Source organism: Sinohyriopsis cumingii, unplaced genomic scaffold (genome assembly GCF_028554795.1).
Source record: "Sinohyriopsis cumingii isolate HCF-2022 unplaced genomic scaffold, ASM2855479v2 utg000360l, whole genome shotgun sequence".
Lineage (NCBI taxonomy): Eukaryota > Metazoa > Mollusca > Bivalvia > Unionida > Unionidae > Sinohyriopsis > Sinohyriopsis cumingii.
The window spans coordinates 3,783,724-3,801,726 of NW_028315892.1; the positions used below are offsets into that span (position 1 = coordinate 3,783,724).

The 18,003-nt window shown below is 37.5% G+C and overlaps 1 long non-coding RNA gene across 8 annotated transcripts in view; it reads left to right on the forward strand.

Annotated features, from left to right (window-relative positions):
- LOC149774272 (uncharacterized) overlaps positions 1 to 10,069 on the forward strand; it is an 86,337-nt gene extending 76,268 nt beyond the window's left edge. For all 8 annotated transcript variants that reach the window (XR_016416924.1, XR_016416929.1, XR_016416926.1 and 5 more), the window contains one exon: positions 9,043 to 10,069. This is a non-coding gene — a long non-coding RNA (uncharacterized LOC149774272). The remainder of the gene's footprint in view (positions 1 to 9,042) is intronic.
- Positions 10,070 to 18,003: the final 7,934 nt, after the last annotated feature.

Sequence of the window (18,003 nt, forward strand, 5' to 3'; positions counted from 1 at the left end):
CATTTTGGGGAAGAGTTCACGTATGAATTTTAATATAATACAATCATGACGTAACTTCTGAAATTAGCAATATCACAGGTTCTTGAAGTGTTATGCCAAAATAAACATTATCGGAACTGTTACTTATTACTGGTCCATGAGTAAAGCCAGTAAGTCATCTTTGTGATTGTCTTCAATTAATTCTGTATGCAGTCATTGCTCAAACAATAGCAGCAGACAATGCGGTGGTTGATTAAAGATTCTCACAGTATAATTAACATAAAAAAACAAAAGCCACCAAGATGTTTACTGGGCTTGGCAGTGTTATTCGACGCAATCAGTTGATCAGTAAATAATGTCTGCTCTATTAGCTGGAAATTGAAAGGGTATGAAATCGTACACTAGTTCAGCTTTAAAAAATGTATAACAGTGACTTGTGACCATTGCAGACCTACTGCACTTAGTTCTCTCTGGTTTTACATGGGTATGGAGTTTGTTTATGAACTCGTTGTTAATTTCCTATTTTTTATAAAAATATTTTACCTTTATGGAAAAGCAAGTTCACATACGCAAGTCGTTCTCTGCACTTTGCGCAATGATTAGTATAGTAGTTTTCACACGTTTCTTTTGATATTCACAAAATCTGAAGTAAAAGTTATATGCACGCTGAAAGCATGTGTTGTTTGTTAATTATTCTTGCTGTAGTCGTTCAAACGAATAGGCGTACAAGCATTAATTATTGGAAATTTGCGATGGATAAATGTATACGGAAACGCATATAAGAAAATTTTAGCAGTATGAAATTTGTACAGACACCGTTCATAGACCCTGGAATGTAAGGAACCATACATGTGCTTTGTCTTTCTTAACCTAATTTTGCTGTTAATTTTTCCTATTGAATTCAGACACATAATGATGTGTGACAAAATTATTGAATAGTTTAAATATGTATGCAATTTTTGCAATGGAATTAAATGTATTACAGACTAATTGCAAGCCCTGATGGTACGATATCAGACGGCAAGTAAATGGTGTTGATACTCTGTTCATGCTGTATATTAGACGTTGAATTCAGACACAATGATCTGTGGAAAAAATTATTGAAGACTGTAAATCTGTGTGCAATTTTTCAATGGAATTACATGCATTATAGATGAACTGCATGCCACAACGGCACGATAGTAAATGGTGTTGATACCCTACTCATCATATAAATTAGACATGAATGCACGTAAATGTGCCAATGAGTTGTTCTCTGAAAAAAGTAAAATACTGTTAAACATTAACACATTAACGCGACCCCAATATTAACGCGATCCAATTTGTTGGACCCCAATTATCGCATTATAGCGGGGTTCCACTGTACGTGTATTGTAGTGTTTTAAACTTGGAGATTGGACATAAATTGATGCCATTTGTTACAATTGTGTATTGCCATGCTATGAAAACGGAGTGGTTGGATATAATTTCACATCACTTGTTACCTAAGTTTATAATAGTACTATGAACTCAGGGAGAGACTGAGCATAAATTTACATCACTTGTTATCTAAGTATAATCTTAGTGTTGTGAACTGTCTGACAAAGTAGATGTAAATTGGTGTTACCAAAGTGTATTAGGGCTGTTCCATTTAAACACACATGGTAAACAGGGAAGGCAGTTTAAAAAATATATATGCCAGGGTACTGTAATTTCTATTAAACTGATCAGAAATGTCTAAACTGCATCTTTGGGTGAGTAACCCACTTTAAAAGTGCCTTCTCTGGGTCCCATGTATGTTTTAATGGAACTGGCCTTATACTGGATTGCATTAACACTTGGCTATATCAAAATATGTTTCTCCTTTGAATATGTTCCCCAATCATATTACATTAGGAATATTAGTTTGCTACCTCATAAATCCAGCCCTTTGAAAAGAAGAAAAATCGTTATATCCTATGTATATCAGTAGACAAAGGGTAATAAGTCTTGCCCATTACCTCCCCTTGATATCACCAGGTGTCATCAGATTTTAGCTTCACTGCTGTACAGACATCATGTCATAAAAAATATCCTCTGACAATCCAGCCATTGTTGTGTTACTTTGCACCCATCCAACATTCATTTTGGATTTATTACACCTTTACAAACTTCATTATTTAGACCACTGTCCCACCATGCTATCATTAACCTTATACAAGATTATTACGAGTTAGCATACCTAGACTTAATTCGCTTACTCCATCCATGATGGATCTCTTATTAGCAAAATTCTAAAGTGTTGCTAAATATTTATGCTTAGTTTATTCATATTTCACGCTGTTCTGATAGATTTATTGTTTAATTATTAACTAAGCACTGTGCATAAGTTCATAACAAGGCCATATGTTTCTGATACAACACCTTCAATGATATGACAGTGTTTTAGCAGCCTAGTAGTTTCCATACATTACTAGTGTCTGCTTTGTGTTTATGTGTCATTGCAGCAGAATTTAAATGATGAATATACAGCTTCAGAGTATGGAAGCTTTTCATGACTCTTGTTTTGTTTATACTATGTATACACCATTATGATATGCAGAATCAATGCTTAGTCAGTGGAATTCTGAGCTTCAATTTTAGCTAATTAGTCACATAGTGATTTGCCAATTTATTTTCGTAACTAGTTAGTCACTTACTAATTTGCTTATCGTTGCTTTGTTTTCTCTTCTTGTGTCATTTCAGTCGAAATGGTTAATAGAATGCATTTTCAAAGCAATCGTCCTTTCAGCATTGAAAGGACAGAAAGTCAGAATAAATCAAGGAAGACAACCTGCTGCTCATTGCTATTGATACCGATTCATTTGGGAGTGTTCCCCAATTTTAGGCAGCCTATGAGGCGAAAGCCCCCACCCCCGCATGCCCAAGCATGGCCTCCGGGCTTGTAAGTCCGGGTGCATGGGGTACATGCCAGATCCATTTGTTCCAACTCTTAATACTGTCGTACAGTTACTGGCAATCCAGCCATCACCAGCCGTCCCGACATCACCAGCCATCCAGCCGATGCAGGCAGTTCAGCTGACAGCAGCATCCAAATGGGAAACTTGGCAGTCCAGCCGACACCAGCAACCCAGCTGACACTGGTAGCCTAGCCCAGCCCTATCAGCATGGGCACCTCTTCATTGAAATGGTCCAGCCAAATTGTTCATACAGGGACCTTAGTGATTGATCCTTCCATCTAGCCATGTCATCAGCATCTTATAATTACTATACCAGATATATTAATGGGAAATCTGTCCATTTAACTAGGCCTTTGGTGCAGCCAGAACATATTTCCAAACCATCTTATATACCACCAGCATCTGGGCTGAACATGCACTGTTTATACTAGATCATTTGGATCTAATGCATATTAAAATTGCACCATTGCAGACTCTCCAGCCATTCCAACATGTGGACCTTTTCATCAAATCAGTCCAGCCATCTATGATTTGTGGGGTGTTAGTGACAGATCTGTTCATCCAACTGTACTGTCGGCAGCATGCCCTCTACATGACAGAGATTTCAGTGTGGAATCAGGTCATTCAGAGGGGCTTCCGGTTTTGTTAATCAACAACCACTTCCTCCTCTCCCTTCTTCATGAATACAGTGTTGGATTGGGAGAAGGATGCCTTTCTAAAACAGGAGATATGGTCAATCATAAAATAAAACAAAATAAAACATCAGCGGTGCAGCTTGCGCAAAGGCCACAGTCCCCAGGGTTTTACTCAATACTGTTTCTTTTTTGGAATGCAACCAGCAAGTCGAGACCTGCCATTGACTGGAGTCGCCTCAACCAATTCAAAATGTCAGTGGCGAGGTAAATCTACCTCTCAATCAGACGGGGCAAGTATGCTGTCATGATCTGACAGATGCATGCTTCCATGTCCTTATCCCGCCACCCTCAAGTTTCTCGATTTCGCTTACCATGACATTTTATCTATTCACCACTCTTCCCTTTGGCCTCATCATCATCCCCTGAGTCTTCACTTGCATTATGGATTGTGTAGTCTTCCTGTTCCATCCAACATCATCTACAATGAAGCAGCATACCTGGATGATATCCTCTAGAAACACGTGGTAAGTACTATCATACTCCAAGGCAGGAACGATCTTTTCCTCTTCTAGCTCATCTAGACTTTCAGTTAACCGGGAAAAGTCAGACTTCTGTCCATCCCAGAACTCAGCATATATGGGTATGGAGTTCTTAACCAGCAGGAATCACATGCATCTCCCTCATATTTGCACCACCAGAATGGTCGAACTTGTCAAGTTTGTTTCCAAGACTTGGATTTCAGCAACAGAGCTTTTGCTTCTCTGTTTATTCAATGATTATGCGGACCTGATCCCCGCTTGGCCACCTTTTTATGTGCCCTTTACAGCAGTCATTGCTGACCCAATGGCGGCCTGTTTTCAAGTTCACTCGATCAAACCAACCTGTTGATGTACGAGATTAGATCTTTCCTGCATTAGTGATGCAACCCAGGTTAGCTGTCCATGGGAATCCCACCAGAGAAGCCCTAAGTGGAAATAATGGTATACACTGACACCAGTGTGTATGGTTTGGGGTGCCCACTGGACGCCGGACATCTCTACCATCAGCAGCATGTGGGAGCCAGAGGAGCAGTCTCTACACATCAACATCCTCAAAATGAAGGCTGTCATCAAGATCTTTCACTTTTTTGAATATCGACTCTAAGGCAAATGGTCCTCATCATGTCTGACAAGTCGTCATTGGTAACCTATCTCCTCAATCAGGGAGGCACCAAATCACCCGACCTGTGCTTTCTGAGTTGGCAGTTTCTACTTGGGTGCAACAATCTTCATGTCAACATACATATGATAGACATTTGCAGCAGAGTTAATGTTGTAGCCTTGACATAATCCAGAAGTGGTCAAACATCCATCGCACAGAATCGCCTCTCCATCCATCAGGCTTCACTTGGATTTGCGCACTTCAGGGGCGTCCAATGATCAACCGCTTGGTAAGGAGGTGGAATTACAGGCTACCCACTTTCATCTTTCCAGTTCCAGTCCAAAAAGCTTGATCTGTGGATGCACTGTCAGTCATTGAGAGGGTTTGTGGACATTTGCCTCTCACACGGTGCTGAATCAGAAAATAATCCAGAAGTAATGGGTCAAAATGGCAAGGTTTATTCTGATACCCCTCTCAGATAAGTCCTGAGACACCGATCTGCTGAGTATAGCACTTAATATACCCAGGAAGATTCCAACCAACCCGAAACTTCTCCAGCATCCACTGTCACGGGTGGTCCTTCCCTGCCCGGACTGTCTTCTTCTACACCATCGGCTCTTACCAGGACAGCCCTGCAAGACAATTATTTAAAACCTTTGATTGTGGAGAGAATCTCGAGAACAAGAGGGCCCTCCACTCTGAAGACTTATGAGGGAAAGTGGTGTGTTTTCAGGGACTGTTGCCATACCAACAACATTATCCCTCTACATGCCTCATTCCGTCAACTGGCAGACTTTTTATGGCTCTTTGAGGATAAGCAGCTGGGCCCCAATCTCTCCCAAAGGATACCACCCCACGATATTGTACACATTCTGGTATCATGGCATACACATTTTTAGGTGTTATTTAGACCCATGGGATCTTTAAACAATAATGTTCTCAATCGACCAATATCCCTAGTTTTGTCTCAGAACACATCCTGTTTTTTAACATGGCTTGATTAAAATCCATTTCAACCTCTAGCCTACACTTCACTAAAGTCACTATCATACAGGTCATGTTTCCTGATACCTTTAACTTCAGCATGGAGAGTAAGACAGCTGCTTGCTCTTTATATTGACCTGAAATTCTTCAGTTCAGTTCAGAGGGTTCAGTGGTACTCTTGACACAATCGGGCTTCATAGCCCAAAATAGGTTACCGTCTGCAGCAATCAAAGAGTTGTCACTCGCTTGCTGCCTTCCATAATTAGGTTGTTGTTGTTGTTGTTATAGGGTTTAAAGCCATTTTTGAGCATAATATAGGCTATACATGGCGGCCAGTATAAATGGTGGAGGAAGAACCTGGGAAAACCCTGAAAGAACCACTGACCCTCGAGAAGCTACTGACAAGCTTTCAATAATCATCTTACTGTATGTTAGGGTCACAGGTCTAGGGACCCCAGGCTGTGTTGATTATGCCATTAGGAGAATGGATTATCTTTCACATGGGGAATTCAGCCATTCTTCCGTAGAAGGATACCCGAAGTAGAGGTCGGATACTCAGCATCCCCTCCTCTTACTTATTTTCCTAATGTAATGTGATTGGGGAATGTATTCGATGTTGAAAGCAAATTTTTAAGTAAATTACGGTTTGTTTTTCTGAGAATACTTACCTAATCAAATTGCTTAAAATCCCTACAAACCACCCTGCCATGTGAAAATCCTTGTTAGTATCTTGCTCAGCAAAAAACTGGCAACACTTGTTGGTATCATGGGGAGATAATGGATAAGAGTTTTTGCCCTTTGTCTTTACATATAGAAATGTAAAGACAAATTTTTGTCTTTTAGTAATAATAATAATAATGAGGACTTTGTATAGCGCCTAATCTTTAGAAGCTCTAAGCGCTTTGCAACGTTAGACACTGCCTATAAGATGAAAAGAACATATATGATTACAAACACAAACACCATGAAATTAGAAAACACAGAAAAAACATGCTGAGAATATTTAAGGTAGGACACATTATTAGGTCTTTTAAGTTTGTTCTTGAAGTGAGTTTTGAGAGCACTCTTGAATGAGATCACTGTGTCTTTGTGTCCAAGTTCAGTGGGCAATTCAGCAAAAATGATGTCCATATGACTTTGTTTTCATATTGGGAATACTGAGTATACGATTGTCAGAAGAGGAGCGTAAGTATCTTGCTGGTGTGTACAGATGGGTGAGGTCGGATAGGTATGTTCGACTAGAGTCTGTCAATGAAACGTAGCACTGAGAACAAATTTTGTGTTTGATTCTGGATCAACTGGATAGCCAGTTTAGGGTACAGAGCAGCAGGGAGGTGTGCTGTGATCGTGGTACTCTAAGTATGATCCAAACAACTGTGTTTTGAACTTTTTGAAGTTTTTGGAGTGGATATTGAGATGAACCTGACAGAATTGAGTTACAATGGTCCGGTCTTGAAAGTACTAATGAACATAAGTGTTTTAGTGGCATCATCTGAAAGATATCATGCGTCTCAGCTCAAGATATGCGGCCTTGCATATGTTCATGACATGTTGGTGCAGTGTGAGAGTACTGTCCAGAGTAACACATAGGTTTCATGCTGATTGTGTGAATTTAGTGTTGGTGTTGCTGATATATTGTTTGAGATAAAGGATGTGAATGAGAAAGTCTTTGTGTTGTGATCAGAATGGCCTCAGTTTCATCATCATTCGTCTGCAGCTTGTTACATGTCATCCATGATTTCACATCAGAAATGCACCTCTCTACACCTTGGATGGTAGCATCAACTTCAGTTGGGTGGCTAGATTTTTATATTTGGGTGTCGTCAGCATACGATTGGTGAGAATGAATGATGATCTATCACACTTGAGAGCGGCTGAGTGTATAGAATGAAGAGAACAGGTCCACGAACAGACCCATGTGGAACACCACAACATAGATCAACTGGGATGGAGTGTATTCCATTTGCAGACACAACTTGTGTCGTGTTGACCAAGTAGGACTTGAACCACAGTAAGGCTGTATCATGAATGCCAAATACATGCTGGAGACGGTAAAGTAATATATCATGGTCTATTGTGTCAAATGCTGCAGACAAATCAAGGAGGGTGAGGACTAATCTTTCTGCTATCCAACGCAGAGAGAATGTCATTAACTGCTTTTAGAAGAGTAGTTTCAGTACTGTGGCAAGGGCGATATGCAGATTGTACATTGCGAAAAAGATTGTTTGAATTCTGATGAGATACAAGCTGGGATAGAACAACCTTTTCTAAGCTTTTTTATATGAATGGGAGATTAGAAACTGGCCGGTAGTTCTTTAAATCGTTTTGGTCTAGTGTTGGCTTCTTCAGCAGAGGCTTTACAATGGTAGTTTTAAAAAATGATGGGAATTCCCCTGATGAGAGAGAGGTATTAATAACATCAGTTAGTGAAGGCAATACTGGATCTAAGCACTCAAGCAGCAGTGATGTTGGAATTGAATCAAGTTCACATGACTTTGGTGCACTCTTCATCTGGATTGTCCATACAAAATCCATAGAGACAGGTTCAAATGCTGCTAATGGTTGCTGCTCAAATTCTGTATCCCAAACGTATGGTGACGATGAGTCAATTGAAATTGTGGTGTCAAGCTTATCTCTAATGGTTTGTTCTTTGTCACGGAAGAAATTTGTAGTAGGGCTGGATTCACGATTTAGCAAGCTAATATTCCTACTGTAATTTGTTTGGGTAAGCATTCTCAGAGAAACATAATTTATATACAGAGTCATATCTGCTTTCTCAGACAGTTAAATACTCATCATCATCATTGAAGCAACAACAGAAGATCATTATTTGCAAAACCACAAACATTTATTCCATGAGGATAAAAGAATTCATGCTTATGCCGACATCTGTTCTTTCAAAAAAGTGTTTAACGCAAACTTTGAGAACTTGATCAACATCATTAAATCTGGTTTATTTTATGCAAAGATGAATTATTGTTTCTTCAGATATGTCCCAAGTCATATTGGGTTGGCAGCATTGCATTCCATTGTGATTTGATTGGTGCTCTTGGAGATATATTTATTTTTCATCACAAATTGTGGGAAATTATATGGAATCTTGAAATCATCACATTCTATAGAGAATATGTGAATGTATAATATTCATGTGTAGCTATTAATGTAATCCACAAGTAGCTGTTTGACAGAAACTGCTGTTAGAGAGGTTATCACATTAATAAAATTTCTCAGAGTGGATTTAAATACAAATTTTAATGTTTTCTGTTACAAAAATTGGTCTACTTACATTGCTTACAGAGAAAGCAGTTTAATGGTTCCTATTTAAAAGTTGTAATAATACGCATTGAGTGTGACACCATAAATTAAAGGAGAATATTTCTTAATAGGTAAAAGCAACAAGTTGGCATCCAGCATGAATGTAAATCAAGATGATGCTGAGAGACAGCTTGGAAAGTTTCTGAGAATAAATAATTTCCAGAGAGAAAAGCAGGTGGAAAGCCAACAGGAAAGAGCCTACTCTGGCAAAGCATCTATGGGACCAAATTAAATTCTAAATAAAAAATGTAAAACAGACATTAAAACTTTCTATAACCTTGAATGATGAGAACTCATGTTAATTAATCGTTGTTTATATCTGACTATCTCCTCATAAGGTGAAATAGCCTTTGTTTACATTATTTGGCCATAATAATATTTTTAGAAAGGCATGCATACTTTGCAGGTAAAATTTATCCTGTATCAAAAGGATTTTAAAGATGTCTTTATTGGTGTCAATATAATTTGGCCCTAGATTTCGTTTTAGTCATTACCTTCATTTGCATTCTCTGGTAATACAAATTTAACTGATGTTCAGATTTTATAGTTTCTTGTTAAGCAAGATATTGCTGCCAGTACCTAAATAATGCCTATAAAATTGCATTGGTTGAATTTGACTTTGGATTTTTCCATTTACAAAAGTATCTGATCATTGTTACTGAAGCCATTAATATCATGCTTAATTGTAATTATTTGTTGCTATTTCTCAGCATGCTGTTTACATTTCGCTTCTTTGTTATCTTGTATGTTATTCCAGACTATATTTTTCATACTAGCATTTGTATGGCTAGTAATTGCAGAAAGATAAAGAAGAAATACTGTATTTAATATAACATTTATAAAGGGAATAAACTCTTCTGTTAGGAGAGCGATCACGTCTTATCCTCTCAATCCCCTGTGTCATAGGAATAGACAGCATCTTCTTTATCATGTTAAATTATAGCTGCAAGTAGAAGTTTTCACAAGGTTAATAATCTGCATGGCAAACAGGTCCATTTATCTGACCTCACATCTGCAAGTACATGTATTATATTACATAAGACAAGTATATATAGCTTTTCTTTTGTCCTTTGAAACCAATAAAATTTGAGCATGTTATTTTCTTTTTGTATTTGGTATACTTACATGCGACATTAGTTCCAAATTATGTGAATCTGAAAAGCTTTACCAAGACAATTTAAATTAGAAGGTCTACATAATGTAGAAATACAATTAATTTATGACAGTTATATCCTATATCCTTGTTATTGCGATTTATTATAATCTATGTTCACTTCCAAAACTGGTGCCTTTCTACCTGAGTTTGTCCTGTTGAATCATCTGACGGTTTCCTCTGTGCAGTTCGCCACTTTCAGTCTTTACATGCTTATGTAGACAAGACAACACCCACCGAGCATATAGGATTCTTCGGCTACACAAAACTGGTTTATCCCGCTTGTCGAAGCGGTGTGATGGGGATTTGCCACTGTCACATGTGAGAGCTGAGTTCAAGTGGGGACCAAAGTTGAAGGAACATTCCTGAGATGGATCTAACATGTCCTCTTACTTCAGGTGCTACTGATTCCCTACGCCCGGACACCCGAACACACAAACATACTGCAGCGATGCATATAAGACAGATCACTACAGTGGCAGAAGTGGTTAAAGTGTTTGCCTTGGATGTGGAAGGTAGCGGGTTCTAACATTGGTGAAAGTAAGAGGTCTGTAATCATTTAGTGTTGGGCAGTATTAGAACCGTAGTGCATTTCCATGTCTAGCAACTACAGCCGAGGTCTCGCATGTAAAGTATGCAGTCCACTCATAATTCATGTACTCACATCTACCATAATCAGTTAACCTTTTGATTGTAACCTACAACTATATACATACCTGCCAAGCACGCGACATGGTTTTGTTTTCAAAAACACGATTGTCAGAAATCTTTGTATAAAAGCTTTTTTAAAATAAAAATAAAAAACAACAAGAAAACAAGGTATTTCTTGACCACCGCAAGATATGCCTGTAATTTGCAGTATGTATGACAGTAAACAGTCCTGTTCAAGGCTCGGCTAAACCGATCCTTGGGGCATACAGCCTATATAGAGGCAACAAATGGCAAGACGGTTAGAGATCAAATTCCGACCTTTCATAGATTTTTCAATTGTCTCTGGATTGGAAGGGTCGTGTCTGTGGGAGAGTCCTGTTATCTAATTTAAGTAGGTAAGGTACACAAAGTAGAACAACCCGATTTGAGTGAAGTTATGTACATCGATCAATGAGACGTGCTGAAGAAAAACTGTTATTACACATCACTACATTGAATGAGAATGCTGAGGCCAACTTTAATAAGATTGTGAAAAGTGGCAACGTTTCTTCAAAGTCTTGATCTTGACACAAGATATAAAATGCAAAACGTGATATTTTCAGTTCTCGGAATTGTGTTCGAGGTGATTCATTTATGAAGCAACACACTGTCAGCAAAGCCCAGCAAAAAATAAATTCAGAACTCTGGGTTGCCATGGTTTACTTTTTCAAACACAGCAGCAAAAGAGAGAATTTACTTCTTTGCATATTCTTCAAACGTCATATTGACATTAGTCATTCCGATGTATATGACTTTGGTCAAAATAACAGCACCACCTGTATGCAGCATCACAGGAGTCTGACATTTTATCAAGAAAATACGATATATGAATATTTAAAGTACAGATATGGCTATTTCATTTTGTCACAAATTTGAATCCTATTTTATTGATAAAATGCCAGACTCCTGTGGTAGCATATTCAACACGCGTAACTCAGCATTCATATTAGTTCTGGTTATTATTATTAGTTGTCTTAAGCTTGTTAAAATGCTATTAACTGAAAGACAACGTAATAAGCACACTCTCGTGTTTACATAGCCGATTTGTTTTGATAAAGTATTAACACCTGAACTGGACAATGCCGCTTATTACTGTAGTATTACCTGCAAAACCCTAATAAACTTGAAAATATGTTTTTCCCCTTTCCTAGTGACATGGTCAATCACAGTTGTCATATGAATTCATTTTTCGATAGAGACAAGCATACATCGTGGTAAAATTGCATATGATTCAGTTGTGATAATACTCATGTTATGGTTATCAGAAACAACTCAGTTCTGACCAAGATTAGAGAATCCAGCAGAACAGTTTAGAAAACAATTCTTCCAGCTAATCTCTGATGTCACTTGCATAATCTTCAAACCCCTACGGAACCATTAAGAGAAGCAAAGACTGCATCAAATTAAGCATATATCTTGCCATCCAACTTCATGTATCTTTTTATTTAATGTAAGTGTGGTTATGATGAAGCAAGTGTTTGTACACGTGTATGTGTGTCCCGCCGATATTCTGACAATGATAAGTATACCAACATTTCTTTATTTTGTTTGCATATTACTCACTTTTACTTGATGTTACATACTATATCAGATATAACTTAATTCAGCAAAACAAATACTTAAAGCTATTTCTAAGTAATCACACGTTCTACAGTCTGATTTGTTTTACTAGTTTTAACTTAATAGTCATTCATTTGTATACGGCTCATATAAACAGATATAACTTAGTTCAACATAATAAATATATGTGAGTGTGTGTGTGTGTGTTTATGTGATTTGTATTTTTAACATGGCTTTAACAGTTGTTCTAGTCATATCGCTATATTTATATTGATGCATGTTTTTAAGTATCAATTTTAACTAGCATCACTATATTGATTGATAAAGATGAACTAATCAGGTGTTGATTATCGTTAATTGGAAACCAAAACTAAATGGCAATCAAAGAACGGATGCTGCGTATGCTACAGAACTCGCCGAGACCATGCAACACTTTACGCTTGAATGTGGAAATCAAAATAAAGAAAGAAAATCCATATAAGCAAACTCCCAGTCATTAAAATTATTTGTTTAAAGATGTTATGCTCTGAGGTCTGTCAGATACAATCGCTGTATTAAGTTTCTTGATAAACCACCCTGACTATATCAATTTGCGCATGAAATGTCTTAACAAAAAATATATTAAAACAATGTCTTCACACATAATGGATAAGTCTAATGCAAATCGAAGGATTTGCCCTTTACCAAATATATAATACAAATAAAATGTAAGTCTTTTGAGTAGATATGCGAAACTATTTCATGAAGCAGAAATAGTTTGTCACTCGTGCCATTTTACAAGGAATGAACCTACAAGATTAACTTAGTATTTTAATAAGCAGTCTATTTTGTCATGGCGTTGACATACGCACTCTTTTGCACCATAATTATATAATGAATACGTACGGTATCTACAAACGTTAGCAAAAGTACAGAGTACAGTTATATTAACCACGCCAGTTACAAATGTTTTAAATCAATAAAAATTATACCAACAATAGTTCGCGAAAAAACGGCGAAGCAGAAAGGGTACTTGTCTGTTTAATCAGATAAATGACCACTTGCAGTTTTGTGTTGTCACTCAAACCTGTTATTAGTGAAACTCAATATGACAGACACGCCTCAATAGGTAGTAGTAGCGGTGGTATTAATAGTGTATTTTTATGTTTATTGACGAAGGATGTCATGTACTGGGTTATTGGAATATCGAAACATGTACACAGTCCAAAAGGAATGGTCTAGTCAGTGTACATATGTAGTACATTGTGCGTTGTTTTCTAGTTGACAGAAAATACGCAGATATGGTTGTGACTGCAAGTATATGAATACAGGTGTATAGCATCGTTCTCTCCTGGCAATTGTTGGAAATGCAGGCATGCATGGATATAATTTAGTCTGTAAACGATTGTCAAAGTGACACTCAGTAATAAGATCATTTCAATTTTTATGAAACTTCAAAAGTCGTCACTATTTTAAAATATGAGAAAATGTGTTGGTCCAAGTCTGGGTAGGTTTTAAACATTACAGTGTTAAATTTTACTTAAATATATGTTGTTATTTTTGTTTTGTTGACGTGTGTTGTTGTTATAGTAGTTTTAATATCCATGTGAAAGGATAACCATTGGGTCGGTTATCACCACCCAAAGCTACCTTACAATAAAACATTTTTACTTATCAGATTCATCTTGGCCCAATAAAATTATGGGAAATACGAGGAAAGAAATATATGCGTACACACACATGTATATTGCACGCAAATTCATTAATACACAATACAAATGTAGTAATACACAAAAAGTTTTATGCAAACAGATGTGCAATATCTGTGTATCCATGTGAAACATGTAATAAAACGGTTCCGGAAAGTTCAAGCAGTATCCCAATCGCAGAACATATGTACCAGCAGAGACGGTGAACAGACCTATTGCTGAAACGTAACTTTGAAAGCTAAAAACGTCATACGAAAAAAAAAAAATTACGGGTCAACAAAGTCAAACCAAAATCTCTAATTTTACAGAGAGTTTCTCTGCAAAAGTTTCTCTTGGGGGTTATTGGTTTTTTGTTACTTTATTCAGTCGTTTATGTTTATCTAAGTTTGTATGTATGTTTCGTTTACCTACCTGAAGTATAATTGAGGTCGTACCCTCTCTGCTGCTATAATTAGATCATTGTTATATCAATAATGACACCTGGTGCTGAATCTTATACAGCTAAATTAGTTAGAGAAAGATTGGAAGCAATCAAAACGTTTTTACCTGTTCGTGATTCATTTAGACAAAAACATAAAGAATTACATGTTGAATATTCAGAGGGTACATAAAAATTAGTCAAACCCATTACAAAGGTTACTGGAAGAGTTACAGAAGCTACTGAAAGTCTTAGCCCAACGTTAGAACAGTCTGCTGCAGATACTAGAGAAAGAGAAAGAACTAAGAAAACAAAATAAATCTGTAAAAACGCCAGCAACTGATATAGCTTCTGCTCAGTCACCCCCCACAGATGAAGACATATTTGAAGGTATTGGTGAAACAAAAGAAGTTCTTACACCTAAACCTAAAGTAAAAAAGAAAATATTGAATTGATAAATAAATTTAGAGGTGTTATTAAAGAAAAAGTTAAAGAGGAAGTATTGCCTCGTGCTGTAGTGATGGGATGCCTTTGAAAGTCTGAGCTATTTAAGCCTGAGCATGAAAGCGTAAACGTTGATAATTTTCTTGAATGGATATATTGTATATCTTACAACAAACAAAAGGCCAGAGATCATGATCTAAATATAATAAATATATGGAAGAAATAAATACATTTTATGCGGAGTTACAAAAACAAAATACACAAACTCCCCAGCAAATTTATTCCACTGCTTCAACAAATAGAACGACAACAAAAACAAGCACAACCTCCTCAACGAAAATCACAATCACAACCCCCTCAACAAAAATCACAACCACAATCTCCTTCACGAATTTCTCAGCCACAACAAAACCACAACCTCCTCAGCGAGAACCTAGTGCTTATAGAAATATATTTGCTAAAATTTGTTATAATTTACTTGATAATCGAATATCATCAGCGGGTATTGCTGCTTTTTAAAAATAGAGAAGAATTTGTGTATAAAGATTCTGTTGAACGGATGAAACCTGAACAATGTATTTCTGCAGTATATGCTGCCCATACACATCGAGATTCTTTAGATACTACTAGTCAGGATTTTGTTGACTCTAAACGAGAGGCAATGATACATAGAGATGAAATATATGAAAAACTAGCTAAAGAAAAAATGAGACTGTTGAACAACTTAAGCAGAAATGTAATGACCCTGATGAAATTTACGAACCTAAGTCAGGCGCTACTGGAAGTGATTTTTACTCAACTACGCCAGGAGGATGTGGTCTTATTGCTTGTCCTAACAATATTCTTTATGACGTAGATAGATTAGAAGTTCTGAATGGAGGAAAACGTGCAGGAAATAATTCGCCAGAAATAATTAATGAAATAACTGATATTTGTCAAAGATTATTTACTGGCGGTATTACGGATATCAATGTTTATCGTTCTCTCATTGATGAAATTGCAGATGATTATCACAGCGACTAAAAAAACAACTAATTAATCAGTATGTAATTAAAAACTGATTATGCACAATGCACAACGTGGACCCGTAGTGATCTGGGTAGTAAACTCACGATTACAAACTTACAAAGCGATTTACGGAGGTGGACTCAGTGATGATGTTATGGGTTTAGTCAAAAGGATGGCTCCAAGAGCAATACCGATTTCAAAACAATTAGGAATGAATGCTATTGAAGCTGTTCGTGATAAAGGTATTAACGCTATTCGTAATCTTGCCGGTAAAGCATTTTCATCAGTCAAAGAAAGAGTGGCTTGATTAGGACGATAAAACCCACAACCACCAGTAAAATTACCTAGCACTGAGATTATGCCTGTAAATGTCGCTAAAGTAATAAATCAGTACGCAAATCAAAAACTAGAAGACTTGGCTGTTGAAGCAGAAAAAATATAACTGCAAATTTAATAGTAGAAAGTGGTATTCGTGTTAGACGATAACAATTATAATAAAATGCCCAAACGTGTATCCGATCCAGCGTTCGAGATAAACGCACCAGTTGTCAAGGATGAATCGACACGTGATTATCAGTTTTATTCCTACGACGCAAGACAAGTAAATCAGCGTGGAAGAATCGAATTAAAAGTTCAGGGTACTAGCAGATATTTCTTACCTGCTGAAGTATTTATTGAAGTAGAAGGGGAACTTGTAACAAATGTTTCAGCTGATACGCCATATGGTGAAAACCACGTGTTGGTTTTGTTAACAATGGAAGTATGGCGTTGCTTGATAGCGCTACATATATGATTGCTGGAAGAAATATTAATTAATTTCAGAAGGACGTCGACGTTGCTACAACGATAATAGGTTAGCAAGATATTCTCATGATTATACAAGATCAGTTGGTCCATTAATGATGTTTGCTAAAGATGTTACCGACAATGCTAATCATGTTCAATATACTAATATACGGATAGCACAAAATACTGCTTCTGATCCACAACCAGTTGATTTTGAACACGCAGCTAGTCCAGCAGCTGCTTTTGATGGTTTTCATGCACGATTCGACTGTCACATATTTTTGTAGAAATGTTAGGTTATTTTCGGGGTAAGCACACAGTTGTACTTGTAAAAAAAAAGGCAATGACATCGACGCAATCAGGCGTGGTGCTGGTGTTGCTGATGATGGTAAAGTAAATATAACAAAACTTTGACTGTGGATGAGGGTAATGACTCCAACAATTGCTGAAATACAAACATTTATTTCATGGGTCAAGGCGATAAATCATTGTTATCATGGTTAACAGTGACCACAGATAACGTTTAAAGCACCGTTCGAGGAGTATTTACCTGGCATGTAGCATCACAGCAGGGTGTTTCTTCACCGCGTCACATTTGTATTGCTTTGCAAAATAACAGACGTACGGATCTCTCCAAGAAACTTGCAACTTGTTGTGTTCTTGGGGCAACAGGAACAACACCTTGTCCCCTACTTCATACTGGCATGGTTTTGCACGCTTGTTGTAATTCTTCGCCTAACTCGCTTTCACTCGCTTGATGTCCTCCTGTGCGAGGAAACCAACTACTTCCAGATTGTTTCGCAAATCCATGACATAATCATAGGTAATAAATACCTCTTCGACAGCGTGATCTTATGTCCACAGCCTTTTCAGTACTGCGATTGAGCCACGTACGATCCTCCCATACAAGAGTTCAGAGGGAGAAAACCCTAAACTCTTTTGTGGTACTTCCCGGTATGCGAAAAGCATGGCAGGAATATACCGATTTCATTCTTTGGGGCGACCTTCGCACAGCTTATTGAGCGTATTGTTTCAGTGTCCCGTTAAACCGTTCGACCAGTCCTTTACATTGGGGGTGATACGGTGTATTCGTGAGGTGCTTCAGTCGATTCACCTCTGCCATCACGCGACTCATGAAATGTGTCCCTTGCTCGGTCAGGATCTGGTCGGGCACTCAGACTCTTGACCAAATCTCAAACAGCGCTGCAGCGACCGTTACCGAATCAATATTACGCAATGCGACGGCCTCCGGATAGCGTGTACGACCGTTAACATATACCGATTA